This window comes from Salarias fasciatus, chromosome 20 (assembly GCF_902148845.1).
Source record: "Salarias fasciatus chromosome 20, fSalaFa1.1, whole genome shotgun sequence".
In the NCBI taxonomy this organism is placed as follows: Eukaryota; Metazoa; Chordata; class Actinopteri; order Blenniiformes; family Blenniidae; genus Salarias; species Salarias fasciatus.
The window spans coordinates 21,329,043-21,347,999 of NC_043764.1; the positions used below are offsets into that span (position 1 = coordinate 21,329,043).

General features: G+C 43.2%; 1 protein-coding gene across 4 annotated transcripts in view; it reads right to left on the reverse strand.

The window, feature by feature from the left end:
- LOC115408299 (synaptotagmin-2-like) overlaps window positions 1-18,957 on the reverse strand; it is a 68,552-nt gene that overhangs the window by 12,431 nt on the left and 37,164 nt on the right. Inside the window, exon 1 of one of the 4 annotated variants that reach the window (XM_030118956.1) lies at window positions 13,401-13,591. The exons of 2 other annotated variants lie outside the window; for them this stretch is intronic. The gene's annotated coding sequence lies outside the window, so the exon portion shown is untranslated. Of the gene's footprint in view, window positions 1-13,400; window positions 13,592-18,957 lie in introns of those variants that run through there. One more of the 4 variants, XM_030118958.1, reaches the window with a different exon arrangement.

The window sequence follows — 18,957 nt, forward strand, 5'->3', positions numbered from 1 at the left end:
AAAATAAAATAATCTTTTTTTAAAAGAAAGACCAGGAAGGTGTCTGGAGCTAAGGTAGTGAAGAGGATCCAACTGTTTTAGAATTCATGTTTTTATCTTTTCAGCCATCCTCATTTTTACGACTTTAACGGAGGGGAGCAAAAAAAAAAACCCAAATATGAGAGTTTGAGATTTTTGAAACATGGATAACTAAAGTTAAATATAGATGAATTCCTGTTTTAGGAGTAAATCATGGACCAAACTTATGAGATGAAATTGTGCAGTTGAGCTCTGGAACCCAAGAATATAAAATGTAGGACCATTATATATACAATATATGTGTGTTGGGTTGCTGTTTGTGAATACTGATACAAGAAAAGCATTTTTTTCTTGTTTAAACTGAAATAATCCCAAATCTGTTTATGAACTGAGAGAACGCAATTAAATATGTGTGCATAAGTTAGTATTTATCGTAGCAATAAATAAATTTAGATGGAAGAATTCAAGCGAAGCAATAATAAAAGACAGATTTATCACCAAATCTTTTAAATTTACTATGTATTGAAAAACTTGTTTCCTGCACTTCCTACACTCCTACACGACTGTTTTTTAACAGTGGAGAGAGAATCTATTTGGCTGCTCTGTTTCACTGGGTCAACTCAGCTTTGAACCAGGATTTGAACCTGGATTCCCTTCACTCAAAGTCAAGGCTCAACCCAAAGCACCTTGTTTACTCCATTTACTCAATCAATGCATTTGTTAGTAACGCATACTGTGCAATAAAGCAACATATATAATGTATTTTAAACACTATTCCAGTCACTGTTTCATCTGGTTGTCCTACATTTATATATATAGAAATATTCCAAGCATTTCAAAATGCTTGTTTCTTTTAGAAATTACGGTTAAGGTACGTTTAGTTTTAATGTTTGCAGATGGTTTAAATCCCACATCTTCTGATGCAAAAAGAGAAAAGACATTCACAAGATCAAAAAACATTCATCTGTCACGTAAACAAACAGCCAAACAAATGAACGTGGCTCTCGCTAATGAAAATGCTGGTGAAAGATATGGAGGTGTGTTTTGCATCTGTGCGGTTGTTATTTAGCATTATTTATTCCAGAAGTCTCATTGAGATCAATAGCTGGGTTTTTTTTTTTTTTAAAGATGAAAACTGAGAATAAATCACATTTATGCAGCCTGCCAGGCTCTCAGAGTAGCTCCAAAAGTGTGGACGTCTTGCACAGCGATTTCATAGGATTGAAAGTCAATGTTGAATTCATAAATATTATATATTATAGAATAATAACACAAGCAGCACAGCGGTGTGTTGGTTAGAGCTCTCAGGCTATGCCTTTCTGTGCAGAGTTTGCATGTTCTCCCCATACATGTCTGTGTTTGCTCCAACAGTTAAAAACATGAAATAAATAGTCATGAATGTATGTGTGTGTTTTCTGAATTTGTGTTTGAGACCCAAACTTGTCTGGAGTGAGTCAAGTGAAGGAATAGATTTGTTGTAAACCGTTGAGGGACCCCATGGAGACATTTATGAATACGATATAAGTTATCAATAAACAGCACAGTGGGGAAGTCATATTTCAGAGCCATGGTCTTTGAGCACAAACCTCAGTTAAAAAACACTGAGAGAGATTCATCTAAATCCTCTGCTCCTGAATTTCTGTGCTTAGAATGAGAAGATGGAAAGTTACAAAAAAAAAGGTGAAAATAAGCTATATCTCCCCTTTGATTGCTGACTGTTTTTCCATTTTATAAAAAAAAAAAAAAAAGAAGAAGAAGAAGAAGAGGAAAAAGAATCCAGGAGGTAATCTGCAAACATTCTCAAAATATCAAAGATTTTTATGATTTTTGCATACCCATACTCATAAATCAAGTAATTTCATATGTAAATTAAGACTGATAATGTGCAGACACACACGTATATTTGCTCCCTGGCCCACCGTGCCAGCCCCCCACCTCCACCCCAGGCTGAAAACCACAGGGATAAACAGTGATGATCGGCTGTAGATATGAGTGTGAGTGCTGGTAGCTGTCCATGGTGCTGTAACCTGCTACATGCCCTCCAGCAGCCTCACCTGAGGGGACGAAGAAAATAGCTATCATAAGGACTCGTATGGGATAAATAATGCAGGATAAAATGCTCCACAGAGGAATAACACTTATCCTGTTGAAACTGTGTATCATATATCCAGCTACTACCTTCACATTACGATTGGATGCCAAATGAAAGGACATTCAGATCTTACAATTAATGGGATAGGCCTATTGCAGGATTGAAAGTGTCAAAAATAATGAAAAATAGTTATAAAACTTTAAAACACTCAATTTATTTCCACTAAGGCAGAATGTTTATCTGATAATTGAACCGGCTGTGGCTTTTACCCAGCAGTCTACCTTTGTGAAGTGTTTCTATTACAATCTAAATGTTTGTGCGATCACAGGAGCAGGATTTCAGATGGAGTGCCAAAAAATATTTCCCAAGAAATAACTGCTAATCCTCCATTTATCACACCTTTGTTTTGGCTGATGTCTCTCGGAAACTGGAGCCGACAGGGCCTGACGTGAGGAGGTGTTTAACCATACAGGGAAGCAGCAGGAACAACTGCAAGCCGTCCTCCGCTGGTGTTTCCACGGGCCAAACAAATGTTCAATCAGAGCTCTTATCGGTTCCAGAAATCACAGTGTGACAAGTGCGGCTGAAAGCAGCCTGCCAGCCGAGTGATGAGTGATCGGGCGAGACCCCCATTCAGAAAGCAGAGAAATATGACAAGCATAACCAGAAGAGACTTCTGCTGTTGATTTTATTAAAGTTGGGGGGGGGGTATGAGGGGAAAAGAAGAATTTCCCATTCCTCATGTGGAGAAAAAAAAAAAGAAAAAAAAAAAACTCCAAGTTGGTGCCAGAGACTCTGCTTCTATTTATTGCCGCATATAAATTATTCAAATTGAGGCTGACAGCGGGAAGGATAAGCTTATATTATTCAGGGACCAGTTTATACAGCTTCGAAAATATGACGCTTAAATGTTCGGCTGATATCACCAAAGACCATCACTCTGTGACAATCCACCCAAAAAAACAAAAACTGTGTTTCAGTTATATTGAGAAAATGATTGTGAAACACTTTTAACCGTTAGACTTTTAATAAGGAGAGGGCTTTTTAATGAAACAGCAATAACTGGCCTCCCTGCCTCCGCTCCGCTCCATACTTCACCGCAGATATGTCTGACACTGTTAAAGGCTTCCATTAACATCAAAGGTTGATGTGCATTTTATCCTGTTTGTCCCTCACACTGTGCCAAGCCAGACCGATCAAATTAACATTCATGGCTATGTGCTCCAGCATTTTATGTCCTCCAGTCTGCGGGTGACGGGGGAGGACGGACAGAGGGGACAGGGACTCACACTATTGTTTTATGACAAGTCATTAGTCCGTTTTCACAGCCGGCTCTCGCTATTCACACCAGAAACATCAGCGACATGAACCGCCTTTGTCTCTCAACACCGTCTTACACCTTCACATCAGGTTTAATAACACAAAAGAGAATTAGAGGCGGATGTGTCGTGTTGTACATGACAGCAAAAAGGAGAAATCGCCACGAGTTCGCCAAACTGAATAAGTTTGGTGAAGTGGTTCAAAGCATAGAAGACTCTCTAATCTTAGTTAACTTGAAAAAAAACATGTTGATTGCCGACGCCACAGCTATCCACCCGTAAAATGTTTCAATATTTTAAAGCTAAATGCACTCATAAACTCCACCAGGGCCCATCACTGACTCGCCACCTCTACTTTATTTGGCACTTTGTTGCTTAATGTACACGATAATAGTGGAGAAAAATATCAGGAGACTATAATTTTACACTGCATTTGGAGGAAATTACAGTCAAAAGCCAACAAGGCATGTGATTTATGTTTTCACCGCTGTGAGATCAAGAGCACATAAGAGCGTGTTCGAGCGAAGTGACGCGTGTCGTGCACGTTTCAATCAGAACAGCATGAAGAGCAGTCAGAGATCAGCAGATTACAGAGTTCTGCAAGACAAGCAAATGATAATAAATGTGCATTATGAGCTGCTGTTGCAGTGAAATGAGGGCAGTCACACTGCTCTGGATGAGCATCGGTTTTCATTGAAGGTCAGCGTTTTGAACAATTTCATTTAGCTATTTCAAAAATTGCCTGCTCACAAATACAACCTCCGAACGCCTCATGTCACGCCGAGACATCCGACCTGTTCAGAGGAGACTCTATTCTCCTCCACAGACTTGAAGAAGTCCAGAAGGTCAGTTTGTTTATGATCCTGACTCAGCAGTCTGTGAGATAAACACGATACTTTCTGATTCGATTTGCCTCCACTTTATACCCCTTGCAGAACACTGGGGTTCATGCTAATCTGTGGCTACTGGGCAGGGAGTCGTTTGCTCCGTCATGCAAACTACATAAGAGCAAAGACACAAGTTGTATTCAGTTTCTTGAAAGGATGACAAGTTGATCATCAAAACTGATCTGATAACTGTACTTTTATGACTAACTCTACTGAAAACCAGTGTGAAGATCTTTTGTTCCAGCAGGAGAAAACGGAAACTCTCAAACAGGCAGAATCACAGCAGACTCTGTACACATTATTTTACATTAAATCTAAGCTTCTACCTGTTAGTGACATGAGAATAGAAGTTAAAAGACCAAATGCAAATCAAGATTTATGTTTTAGGAGTGAATGTTGGTCCCACACCAAACCATCAAATAACTGCCAGTGTAGCCGAGAGTCAGACAGGCACAGACCGCACTTAAAAGCAACTGAAAGTGTCGAGTATAAAAACACAGCAGTTTCCAAACGTGTTTATGGGGCTTATGAGCTTAAAAAAGAAAAAAGAAAAATTGCCTTACGGAAAGAAAACTGACATTGTGACCGAGGAGTCATTGCTTTGGCCGCCTAAACCAACAGATTAAACCCTGGAGAGAAGTAACAGTAGCAGGCGCAGCGACTGCCCTTTGCTCACAGACATCGCTGAAATTCCCTTGAGCAAGGCTCTTAACCATCTGCTCCAGCGGAAGTGGAGAGATTGACAGATCACAATGTACGCTGGGCAGCTTGCCGGAGTGTGTAACTTTAAGTAAGTGTGGACCCGGGTGGCTCTCGGAGAGGAGTGCTAATGCTCAGGAAAGCCTTCCTTGGGTGAATCGGAGATAAAAATAGGCTTCTTATCCGATATGCATTTATCATAATGCTTGATTACGGAGATCAGTGGGAGTTTTGAGCTCCGTCTCTCAGTATGCGTCTCATTTCATTAGAGTTTGAGTCATCAGAATTAGTTGAAACAAAATGGCTCAGCTGCACAGCCCGGCGCAGCTACGGGCATGATCTGGCCCTTATCACTAAACGCACCGCTCCGAGCTGGATGGGGATCAAGCACTTTAATCTTTGCTGCACAAACAAAGTGGGTATAGCTTCCCCACACGCTCACACTGCACTTATACTGACTGTTATCTGTGGTACATATACTGTAGGTGATTCTTCTTCTTCTTCTTCTTCTTTTTAGCTCCAGCTGCTGACGACATGAGAAGACCAAGATGTGAAAGAAATCGGTCTATAATGGATAAGAATGAAGACGAATCAGTGCAGCCTTGGACCGGGCCTTTCCTCTTAATAACTTATGCAACACATTATGCAATCACCTTCAGCAGTTTGAAAAGGAGAAATGCTTTAAATGGTAACGCATTTATTACATTGAAGACCCCTGAATATAGTGAAAGCAGAGAACCAGAATAAGAAAAAGAGAAAAAAAAAAGTAACCTTTGACTAAGATTCGGCCAGCCTGTATTTTACAGGTAGAGTTGATTCTGAGGCTCTTTACCGACGTCCTCCCATGACTTTGTCAAATTTTTTCACAGCTTCACTTTATGATGTGTTTGAAGAGGAAAGTGGAATTTAAAGGGGCGATGTGTGAAAATGGAAGACATGGTATCGAAAACCCTTCGTGAGACATTATCAAGTGGTGGTAACCATCATTCACTGCAGCCAGTCAGGAAAAACAGGGAAATAACTGATTCACAGGTGATCAGAAAAAAATCTTTTGAACACATTTAAGCTCAAACAGCTTGTTTTTTCAACCAATACGGCTAGATGTTCTGTTTGTAGCCTTCACATTACTAGAAGTTTCCCAGAGCTGATCTGAGCTATAGTAAATCTCCTTGAAGCTCATTAAAAGGTTAAACTGAATGTGTTTGTGCAGTAAATACGAGACTCGGCGATAAATAGGATTAATAGGTCAAATTTTTGGAAAACGCTAATGACTTATCACATCGTGTGTTATCTGCGTCATCATTAAACGGGAAAATCTGAGTCACTCGGAGACGCTCAAACATGCCTCAAGGCTTTTCCCTAATTATCCAGCACCTGTCAAACTAATGATAATAACTGCGTCTCGCTCCGACACATAAACACATGACGGAGAAACTCTGCTTCTTTATCCGGCACCGTGTTTGACAACGCTGACCACACGGCGTGACGTCCCCCTCCAATGACAGGAAACCCCGGCCCGCAGATCAGCCCTGAGCGGGGATTTTATTTATTAGGGGCCTATTAGCACCCAGGTCAGATCCCAGAGAAAATAACCTAAGGAGACAGAGCAAAAGTCATGCAGCTGTTTTTTACCGCACAACAACAAGTAGCCTGAGCAGCAATTAATTAACAATCCAGACGGCCACGTTTGTTTTCCCTCTGGCGCTGACAATTTGCCTCCACGGCGGCTCCGCAGCTGTCAGCCGGTGGCCAATCCGTACGTACGTATATGTGTTCGAATCAGAGCTTATATTTTCATGCGAAGTCGTAATTGGATGCAGCGCCCGGTTCAAGACAGACAGACGTCTTGCCACACAAACACACACACACACACATTCAAAATGGCTTCTGTAAAAGCAATGAAAACTGGTCACGGGGTCATGTGACTGCCGCTCGGGGCAACAGTCAGGAGCAGTGGGGCGGCAAATTAAGTATTGAATATTAGGCACAGCGCAGCGAAAAGGTTGTTGTGTTCAGAAAGAGTCAACCGCGCCGGCCGCCAGGCTGTCGCAGGCCACCAGACAACCCGGGTCCCTCCGAGATACAAAGGAATCTGAATGCTGTGACCCCGATGAAATCATCCAGCCCCCACTGAGGCCCCTGCCATCTGTGACATTAAGGCTTATGTGTGTGTGGGTGGGGACCTTGGCCTCCAGCTGAACTAGCTGTGCATCCTGCACAACTTCATTTCCTCCAAGTCTCACTAATGTGATCGCTGCAGCGAGATGGGCTGGAATATTTCAGGAAAAAAAATAAAATAAAACTGGGAAGGAGTCAGAAAGAGAGGAGCATATTTTTGTTACGGGGGGGGGAACATTTACATGCTCGCACGTGTTTGTGTGCTTTCGTGTCGTTCGTCAGAAACCCAATGAGCTGTTTAATGCAGGAGCCAAATTACAGAAGAAATTGAGGTTATCATTTAAAGGGTAATTGTTCAAAGGCATCGCCTGCTTTCATGGATTCCTGATAAACACACTTGAAGGAACGGGAGGAAGAGAGTATCGGCTGGACCGGCTCTGAGTCACAGCTGACCTCTGATCTGTCTGGACTCGATTTCAGCTAAGAATGTGGACTGGAACATTCAGAGAACAGGGGGCATAGTATTTTATTAGATCTATCAGACAGAGCATTACTGTAGTCGGAGCTGAGATGGTGGAGTTGTTTCAATTAGAGATAATGTGCAGCTTTGTTCCTGAACTCTTGCTGCTCTATGGTAATTCACCCCTACTGTAATGGACTTGGGGCTCCCGTAGTCATAATGGTCTCATTTTGGCCAGGTTTTAATAGGATTACTGGGAGGATACCGATGGCTGCTTTGCTTGTTATTTACCACTGAAGGATGAAATGTTGTTTGTAACTTGGCCTGAGCTGAACCTGAGAAGAAAAATCATTAGGATTCATTAATACCATCAATCGCCGAATGAGCTCATTACTGCTGGAAAACTTTTACCAAATGTTCGGTCTTGAACTGCTGTTTTCTGTAGTTGCCTTTACTCTACTTGTCATTCACTCCCATCTTCATCAGTAGTTCGCAAAAAAGCCACTTGAACTGATTTCAGCTGGCGTGCACGGTCAGGTAGATGTTAAGAGTGTAGCAGGGACACATTTCTGCAAGGTAGCCTACTGTAGCTGCAAAGCACTTCCTCTGTTGTCACTTGGTGGTTGGGAGCCAGGAGACTGACAAAGCTTTGGCAAATCCAAACACACAGCACACGGCGCGAAGCATGTGCCAGCGCCAGACTCTCTCCTTGCTCGACCAAGAGCCTCCCAGTCTTTAGCCACGATGCATCGATGGGAGACCGTGCCAAGCATCTGTCAGGCGCCACACTTCAACTTAACAGTGATTAAGACATTAAGTTCAAGTAAGAACGCCCCGAATTCAGCCAATTTTTAACCAAGTGGTTCCCTTTCCTTAATCTACATCTTGCAGTTAATGGCAATAATTTGAAGCAAGGGTTTCAAACATACAGCCTGAAGACCAAAACTGCCCAGGAGAGAATCCCGTCCGGCCCGCAGGATGAATTTACACCTGGCGTGTCAAACACACGGCCCGAGGGGGGAAAAAAATCGACTCGCAGGATGACCTTGCTAAGTGTGGAAACTTATAACGAAAACATGGACTTAAGATTCTAATAGTAACATCTGCAGTTTGTGGTTTATTTACCGTGGGCTTCACTGTTAGGAGAGTAAGAGACACAAAAACCAGCTCTCTTATTGCTCGTAAAGTAGTAAAAGTTTAACATGAGGGTGAAATTCAAATGTAAAAATCATACATACTGAGGAGGAATACTGTTGCAGAGAGGATTGAACAACAAAAAATACAAAATTAAATAATTTTTTTTGCGTTATTTCTGTCTCAAAAGGTGCTTAAAAGAAAATAAAGTGTTGGTAATAAAATAAAGGTAACAATTGCACATCACACCAAGGACATCACCACATATTGTATGGACACTAAAGGGAATTTGTGAAGTTGTGCTTATTTTTGCAATCAAACTAGACTGTGTGTGTCCCCCTGATCTGAAACAATTTAAAGTCTGCTTTTTAGGCCGAGGCCGTGACAATAACCATTCCTCCACTCCTACAAACAACCGAGTGCATGACATTTACTCACTCGCTCAGCAAGTGATCTGCAACACAGTCAGCTAAAAACTGCTTACGCAACCATCCAGGACCTTTACGGAGGCACCAGGCCCCCGCGCTCCGCCTCAGGTCCCCACAAATGTGCTGAATGCAGACATAAACCATACAAGCTTTCGCATGTGGGGAAAAAAAAAAACTAGCAAAACAAAACAAAATAACAGCCATCAGTCAGAGATGTCAACGAGGCAATTACACGTCAACAAAACGCAAGTGCATCAGGAAATCCTGCTGGTGTCACTGCTGATCTGAGCGCAGGGACGGAGATAAGGATGTCAAAAAGGTGCTCTGCACATCATCTCGCTGAGGAGAATCAGAGAGAAGTCTCTCCCTCTTATACCTCATTGTGTGCTGACCCAGAGGGCGGTCCGGAGAGGCTCATTTACAAACCTGCTCGTGCAGATAAAACAATGCTTATTCTCACCTGCAGCTGAATGTGACTCAGCTATTATCAGGAGAGATCCTTGAAAAGGAGGTGGGAGGTGCCGGGGGTTTGAATGCTGAGCGAGGCGCTGCAGGGATCATTTACAGCCAGTTGCCATACATCCTCCCTCACCCCCTCAGCACAGCCCCTCTCCCCGTCCCCTGATAGGTCGATTAATCATTCTGTCACAGAGACAGTGACCCAATCTGCATGTAAGGCTGTGTAGAGGAAATGTGACAGAGCAGAGGGCTTCTGCGCCATTGCAGATAGGCCGCAGCTAATGACAGTTGATTTCTGAAGTGAAAAGGAAACACTGCGAGGCGTAAGATCTCTTTTCAACACGAGTGCATTAAAGGTGTTGCTGGACATCATGGGAAATATGCCTGTATGTTGTTTGGTGAGGAGTAAGCAGTAGCGCTGTCTTATGTTTCGGACGTTTATGAGAGTTTACAAACTATTTGGCATATGAAACAAAAGTTCTCCATTTTCTGTGACATTTCAAAAGCAAATAAAACAAATATTTCCATATTCCTGCAACTCAAACACAATTTACTTGACACACTGTGTGATGTAGAGCTCATAAACCTGCCTAAAAGATGTTTCAAAGTACAATGTCAACCTCCAACGATTTGAAGGACCCATGCCCATGGACATATGGCGACGTGACGGCGTCGAGCATCAGTGTGCAAAGATGAAGATGCTGCAATGTGTCAAAGCCGCAGTCCTGGTGGGAGCTGATTAGTACAACATGTGAAAAAGGGTTTTGCTGCCACAGCTCTGCAAGGTTACCATACTTTTTCAGAATGCACTGAACTTTCTGATGTTTCACCTTCATTGCAATCTGTGAAGCTGCTCGGTCGTTGCACCGTTTTACATTTTACAACATTTCTTGCATCCTATACTGCTGCATTTTGATACGTTGGCGAGTAGCTCTCAGAAAATTGTCTCAGGCTGAGCAAAGTCTGACCACAGATTTAAAGCCATAATGACAGAAATCATCATGACTGCCTGTCTTTGGTCAGAAATCACAGTTTATCCGCCAGTTTCTCGAGGTCATTCTGTTTCTGTTCTCTCTGCCAAGTGAAGGCTGTTTCTTAAATATTATGTCAAAAGAGTACTTTTCAAAAGTCAACCACTGACATATTTTAAAGGCCAACCTAAAGGTGAGCGGCATCTTGTTTTCCTCAACAAGAGGCCACTGGCCTGGTTCATGAACATCCTGATGTCTGAGACAGCCTGGAAGTCACATTTAGACTTTTGTGGGAGGAAAATAAAAAAACATTTTATCACAAGAAAAGCTTCAATATTTACGGGTTTGGAGGTTTGACTGATGTGACTGAGTAAAACTTGACAATCCACGGAGCTTGTGCTAAGTGGAGAGCTTACTTTAAACATCAAGCCGAAGATCCATTCAAGAAAATTTGTTAAATTCGAGACAAGGCTAAAGCAAAGGGCTAAAACATTTCAGGTGTTAGGATTCATCACTGTTGCACTTTATGTAAATCATTATACTTATCTGTTCTACGCAGCCCGGCTCATTGTGAATTCCTACATTCTGCTGTAACGTTGTGGGTGCTACTCAAGCCATTTCCAGCATGATGAAATACGCCGAAAATCATTTTGCTCATTCTCCATGGCAAAGTGCTTCCCTGCTCTGTCTTCTGTTCGCACAAATCCTCCTCTGCAATCTATAGCTAAAGGGACAGGGGAAGGGGAAAAAAAAAAAAAAGCTCCACCACCACAACCACCACTGGCATGTTTCCTTTTTTTTTTCCCCTCGGAAGAATAAACCGGTGGTGGAAATGCCCCGTCAGCACGGCAGGACGCCGCCGCTAGTGACAGCATCTGACCGTTTAACACTACAGCTCTCCCTCTGCCATGGTGTGCCAGCAACACACCGTCACGTGGGCCCGGGCCAAGACAGGGAGAGGCTGAGCTCTCACCTGGTGTGAGGAGCTGACAGCAGCTGAGCAGTCACAGTCATGGTCGTGTTAATGTGTCACGGGGAAAAAGCACTGACTCATACTTAGAGTCCAACATGGCGGCCTTCATCGTTTTTTTTTTTTTTTTAAAGATTGTCCTGCTTGTGGAACACTTTGAAATGTGAACAGAGTGAAATATGAAGCAGCTGCAAGTTAGAAAACAACAGTGGGTCTGCGAGAGGGCACGCCCACTCTATCAGCGCACACAGACAGTTCGAATAAGCCTCTTTTCCTCTTTCTATTTCTCTTTCAGCAGTTCCAGCACTCGGGTACCAGCTGCCTTCTTGGAGGGAGCCAGCAGAAAAAAAAAATAATAAATAAGAATCAGAAATAAGATTGGTGAACTTCAAAGCTCCGTCTCATTTTTCTGGCTATGTATGAGAGACTGGGAGAGTATTTCTTAGTGCAAGAGCCACTGGGAGCGGCTGCCTGAGGTACAGACTTAATGAGCCTGCCTGAATGTTTTAGAGCCCGACAAAAAAGAAACCTTCAGAGCATGCTCAGTATCAAACAATCTTCCACACTCTGGTTATTGGATGAGTAAATATACATGCAGCAGCAGCACAAACTGATCTGAAATGTGATCCCCCTTATCTTCCAACACTGTGTTTGTTTACTACACATCTGAAACCTGAGCGATCATGTGACCACTCCAAAGGAAATCCATTGACTGCCTATGATAATTACAACACCGAATACCACTGGCTTATATTCCAAACTGTTACTTCAGGACACGGCACGCTGTGAAAAACGGGAGAATGAATCATTTTCTCTTTTGCATAATGTAGAATTGGTGTTATATTTGGGTTTGTTTTGATGCTAGAGCTGATAGTTCATCGCTCCAAAAAACAATCGGTCTCTCAGTAACACCTCAAAAATCCTCCCCTTTGCTATTTATAGTCGGCTTGCTCTCATGAATTTAAATGAAATGTGATTAAATAAAAGCTCTGGTGTGCAAATCAAAAGCCTGACGAGGAATCACAACAGTCAGCGTTTGGTAGTAAGAAGTACAAGCAGTCTAAGATAGGTTTTGTCCTTGGTACTGTCACCTCAGTGCTGCCGGAGCTATATGTCCCATGAGAGACAGCAAAAAAAAAAAAAAAAAAAAAAAAAGAGAAGCATCCTGCAGCACTTTATAAAATCCCCACCCGTCTCTCTTTACTCCTCAGCACAACTGTCAGACGCTTTTTGTCTCAGACTACCTTCAAAAATTGAAGATCACTTGGGCTCGTGTCTGTTTTATTATCTGATGTATATAAGACAATAGACCGGTGGGTTTTTTATAATGCATTGTGCCGGTTTTTTTTTGGCTCCACTTGGCTGTTTGTCAGTGGCTGTGAGAGATGCCGGTGTAGCTAAAGGGGTAAGCAAAGCATCTGTCAGCAGGGCAGCCTCCTGGACACTCTCCAGGAAAGAGGTACTACACCCACCAGGCGAGCTAAATGAGGCATGATCAATGAGAATAATCTCAATCCGGAGCTGCACCGTTTCCCCCTCCTGGAAAAATATCAGTCCCTGATGTGAAGTCATGGCAGACAGCACACCACCAGCGTGAAACCCGCCTCCGAAGCTCGATCCGGCGGCACATCAGCACCCAAAGGATGTCCTCCCTCGCACAGCTCGCGAATTACCTTGAAGCAAAGTTGGGACCTCATGCAGCCCTGAGTAACAACATGCAAACGCTGGCCGAACGAGACGCGGCGGACAGAGCCACACCAGCCTGCAACGCCTGCAACTCTACTCCGGATTCCTCAAAGGAAGTGCCCCGGCAATGCTGAGAGGAGAGTTGAAAAACACCCTTACCAGCACTACCGTAAATCCGTAATCCTATTCTCCACAACAGGTAAACCCATTCACCAGACAGGCACTTAGGCTTAATGTCTCAGTGCCTTAATAACGTCCCTCGACCGCTCTCCCATCAGCACCAGAAACTGCAGTCCTCTTCGCACTGTTTCCACTGCAGCAATACTTGTTCTCCTATACGCACACACACTCTCAGTCATTCTCTCTGTGACTACCCCCACCTCTGTTTCTCTCCATCCCCTCCTCCTCCTCCTCCTCCTCCTCCTCTCTCCCTCCTCCCTCTCTGTACTCTTCCCATCTCTTTCAGTGAAAAGGAACCCCCCCCCCCTCACTCCCTCCCCTCCTTTCACCTCTCCCGTTCCCCCCGTCTCCAGCCCCCCCCCCGCCACCACAGCTTTCGCTCCATCTCCCATCTCTGCCTCCACTCCAGCACTCGCTGCCCCGGACGGCTGATTTGTGATGCGGCTCACAAGATGCTGTATGCAGCAATCTGTGTCCCGGCGCATGAGGGGCAATCCAGACGCAGCCTCGCTGCTGGGGGACTCCACGGGCTCGCGTATGTTAGTGAGCTCACGAGTGAAACCGACAGGTTATGTAAATCCGCACAGAAAAGAAAAGAAAAGAGAAAGACATCCTAAAGGAAGGGGGACAACAGTGATCCTGTCGTTTATGGTGTGCTTACCGCAGCGGTAGTTTGCCACTTTGGCTCTCGTGCCATCGCCATCCATTTATCTGATTTATGTCTTTGGACTTGCACCACTGTCATCACGCAAGATGCTAATCTTTCATATCTGCAGGATATGCATGTGTGTGTATAACAGTGGTGCTTATATAAGCACATAAATACACATTATGTGTTTCATGTGTGTTCGGACGTGATTGGCTGAAAAACATATTTTTCACTGTTTGACTCTGCTTTGAACTTTGTTCTTTTATTCCCAGTGTGAATAACCCCCGCTATAAATCGCCACACGGACCTCTGAGCTCACAAAACTTTTTTTTTTTTCTTTACAGTAGGCGTATTATTGTGTGAATCTGCTTACTAATGACAAGATGTGACGCACTCTTTCGCTTAACACCAATGGTGAACCAGACAGTTTGGAGCCCGGAGGGTGTTGCTGTGTGTCGCCGAGAATTATCATCGCTCCCTAAGTGAATCACGCACCTTATTGGGCAGCAATGAGCACTTGAACCAAAAATCAATACAGTCTCAATCAGCAGCAATGGAACAGAGAGGGCGAGGGCCGGGGGGAGGGATAGCTTTCTCGTAATTTCAGAACATACAACACGGAGAGGAGGGAATCCAATTTGCTTTCCATCCGCACGTACCAATTCTCAGTCCGGGGTCAAGGCGTAATGTATGATGAGGATAAAGAATGAGCTTGGCACAGCTCTGTGCATCTTGATTCACCATCCACTAGATATTTTCAGTCAGAAAGCATAAAGAGACTGACCCAGATGCTATGTGTTTGTTGGAATGAGGAAACATGCGACTGACTGTCACTTGACCCTTTGAAACATCTGAGTGATCTCTGCAGAGGAAAACATCACAAAGCTCCGCGGTGTGAAAAAACGCGTGGCCTAGTTTTTAGCTTGTGTGCATAGGATAGAGGTAAATATATCCCAGCTGTGCCAAATAATTGCAGAAGAAAAACGATGACTGTTTCACATTCAGATAATACTCCCTTTTTATTCTCTTTCTGTAAAATGGTCTTCAAACGCCTGGTGACTCATCCCGGCCTCCGGGGCGTTCCCTAATTTTGCATCCAATAGAAACGCACATGGAGCTACATGGGTGACTCCTCTGCACCAACGGCAGCACCGGCTTCGGATGTCAGCACTGCTTGACCGGGATGTGTGACGCACGGGCGACTGGCTACTGAAAATATCGTTAAAATCTGGAACACACCGCTTCTACTACTTCTGCTGGAAATTTGTAATCATCCAGCCATCTTCTACACAGCTTCATCCAGTCCTGAGACGCTGGACACGGTCAACAGTTCATCTCACATGCATGTCTGTGGACTGCAGGAGAAGCAAGAATACTCCGAGAAATAAACATACAGTTTCCTCACAGAAACATCCAGCTTGGATTCAAACTCACGGCGTTCATATGATGTGAAGAAAGTTGTTTCCCATAATGCAATCGTGCAGAACTGAAATATCATTCAAAGATTATTTCATTTGTTCTTTCAAGGATCAGGTAGGCGGTAATCTACATTTTTATTCATTAAGTCTTGTTTAGTCTCCAAATATGTCCTGAATCACTGTATATTTTTACCTTTTCATGCACAGAAACCCGCTAACAAGTCAAGTTGATGGCTGCATACCAACAGATGAGTTTAGCAGTTGAGGAATTTACAAACCAGCAGGGTGCTAAAGTTTCTAAAAAAAACGTTTCTGAAATCGAGAATTTGACTCCAATGAGCTGCAGATTAATGCACATTTGGCGTTGTTGTGTTTTCAGAACAGCAGGGCAGTGAACGTGGGATCGGCTCCAAACGGCTACACTGCTCCAGAAATGAAGGAACATGTTGTGTGTTTTGTGGCAAAACGATAAAGCTGAAGAAAATGTTAAACCAGGATTGTTAGCAGTCACTTTTTTCTATGTTTTGACCAACTGAAGAACAAAAGATCACTTTGAGATCACGGGGATGAACACACCTACAGAGTAGCTGCTCCTTCTCCTCCCGCAGCTCCACGCCTCCATATTGTTTTGTGTAGGGTGAAGGCAAAATGGCAGCCTTTCACTGCAATTTTGACTCAAACAGCTCAATAGTTTCTATTCCCTCTGCATGCTGACATTTAGGCCTCGCCATTGAAACTGTGAAATCCAGTCAGCCTTGTATTCCTTTGTGAAATCCTCTCCATATTGTGGGAGATGTCTTACAGCCCAGTGCCCCGAAAACCCAGGCAGGGCTGAACTCTGCGTCCACGTACGAACGGGATATCGATCCAACTGAGATTCATAGGCATGCTGGGTGAAGCCATCACGAGGCAAACGGGCACCTCTCCCATGAGGCATGAAACACAGAGGGACACTGATTTGCAGTGACAGGTGACTAGTATGAAGGCTCCCGCCACTGTTTTATCCTATATGCTGCCGCAGCAGGTTGTAAATGCACTTATAACCTCCTAATCACCAGCACAGTTTCATTGAGTCAGACGTTAAAAAAAAAAAAAAAAAAAAATTAAAAAGAAAAAGAAAAAAATCCAACAGACCTTCCTTTGAACTAAACAGGCCAAGCCTCCAGGGAGATTCGGTGCAACTTGAAATACATATTTAATAAGTTGTGCGCGTTGTGGAGACGAGCTGCATGAGGCTTACAGCCGTGTATTAAAAGCTGCTCAGTCAATGGCTGCAGGAAGCCGTTAAAATGCACTACCAAGCTTTTTTTTTTTTTTCAACCGAAGCACATGAGGCAGCATGTGAGTTTTTTTCTTCTTTTTTTTTTTTTTAGCAATAATTAAACACACATGGCTATATTTGAACTGCATCTGTATATCAGAGTCAACAGCACTTTACTAAGACTCTTCAAGAGAAAACCCGGAGCTAAAATATAATAAAAATAGATTCAAAAAAACATAAATTGCAGCCAAAAGAAGCCATGCATAAAGTGCTGGGACATCACGGGGGAGTGAGGGGCAGAAACGTTGCCAGGCTTTGATGTTCGCTGATGTCTTTTTTTGGATCATATTAAAGAATTGCCATGCTGAGATGATGCCTTGTGTTTTATATGTTCTGATCTGTTTTTTTATGTTTGAATAGTTTCAAATTATCTTAATGATGTGCTTTTTTTAAACATCTGAAAAGCATTTCTCCTGCACAGGGTGTTCTCGAGGAGGGCGCACGCTATCTGAGTGAATGACTGTATCTGGGTGACCTATAAGGAGTACTAGAAACACATGGTGAGTACTATTGCAGAAAAAACAAATATGTCTGTCCATCCATCTGTCCTCCAAAGCACTTGTCCAAATGGGGGGGTCACGGGGGGCCGGAGCTGATCCCACTTGACTATGGTCAGGTCACCAGTCCATCACGGGGAAAACACACAGAGACAGACGAGCACACACACTCACAGTCACTCCAAGGGGCAGTCGTGTCACCAATTAACCTCACGTGCACGTTTTTGCACTGTTGGAGGGAACCGGAGCGCCCGGAGGAGACCCACGCTCACAGGGAGATCATGCAAACACCACACTGAAAGCACACAACCCAGGGCTCCTCTCTGTGAGGCGAGAGCACTAACCACTGCTCCACTGTGACCTGTAGACTGTCAAACAGAAAAAGTGGATAAACTTTGATTTATGATAATGATTTGAATTACGTATTATTATTATTGTTGTTGTTGCTGTTTTTAATTACCCATGCCACCTTCCCATGGAATGACTTTGTTAATCCTTGTGCTTGGTACAGATTAAAACCAGTGTTCAGGCAGGATTTTTGGGCTTCATTTGTACACAAATGGACTTAAATTACACATAAATAAATAACAGAAATGAGGCAGCACAGGAAAACAGACTTATTAAATGACTGAAAGTCCAAAGGATTCATTTGGAAGATGGATTTAATCTTAAATAGGTTTAACCATGTATTCACGGACCATGGAACATCCTGTTTTGATGTGCTGGGTCCTTTCATCATGTGCTGTTTGGTAAACGCATACAGTACCTTTTTAAATATTCCAACATATATATTTAAATATCCCAAAAAATTAAATCAAGAAAATGTCTTTGCATGACTTTGATGTATTTTGTTAGATGAACATGTCCAGCCTCTGTCTCTCTATTTGCTTTTATCCATTAAGGTCAAACCAAACTGCTTCCTCCAATCACTTCCTGTCGTCTCCCGATTCCTGCCTTTTTTAATATCTGCATGTTCTTTGCTCATTTCTATGTGTTTGGTGTGTATCGGATTTGGAGTGCAGAGTGTTTGTCACTGCTTACACCCCTGCTCTGTCCTCAGGGGCCGGATTACAACAACAGAGGAGGAGGGAAAAATAGGAAAGTGGAACTGAAAAAAGAAAAGGAAAAAAAAAACTGGAAAAGAAATGTGCAAGTGACACGAGACTGAAAAAATAGCTTACAAAAATAGGTGTCAGGACAAAACATATAGCATTCATGCGCAAACACATGATAGGATCTACTGTCTGTTTTTATCGGGCCTCGTCCCAGGATTTATGTCTGCCGTGGTTATTAAACATGAAGCGTCGGAGTTTTGTTACTGCTGCACTATCTGCAAATCTTTTTGTTGACTACGGCCTTCATGTTTGTTTGAGTGGTAAATATTGCATGCTGTGGCTGGCAGTCGGGGATTAGATCTGCTCCTGTGTCTGTGCAGCAGATGTCAGGAGGTGCAGCAGTGCAATACTGTCATTACATTGTTTTGGATGTGGCGATGAAGCCAGGGTTCTATATTCTGCAGCCACACTGCTGATCAGAAGGTGCCACGAAATGTGTGGCTGTAGGTTAATTTACAGGAAGCGGAAATAACGATTTCAGACTAAAGGCATGATTACATGTATTTGCTCAGTTACTTTTTTCATTATAATACAAA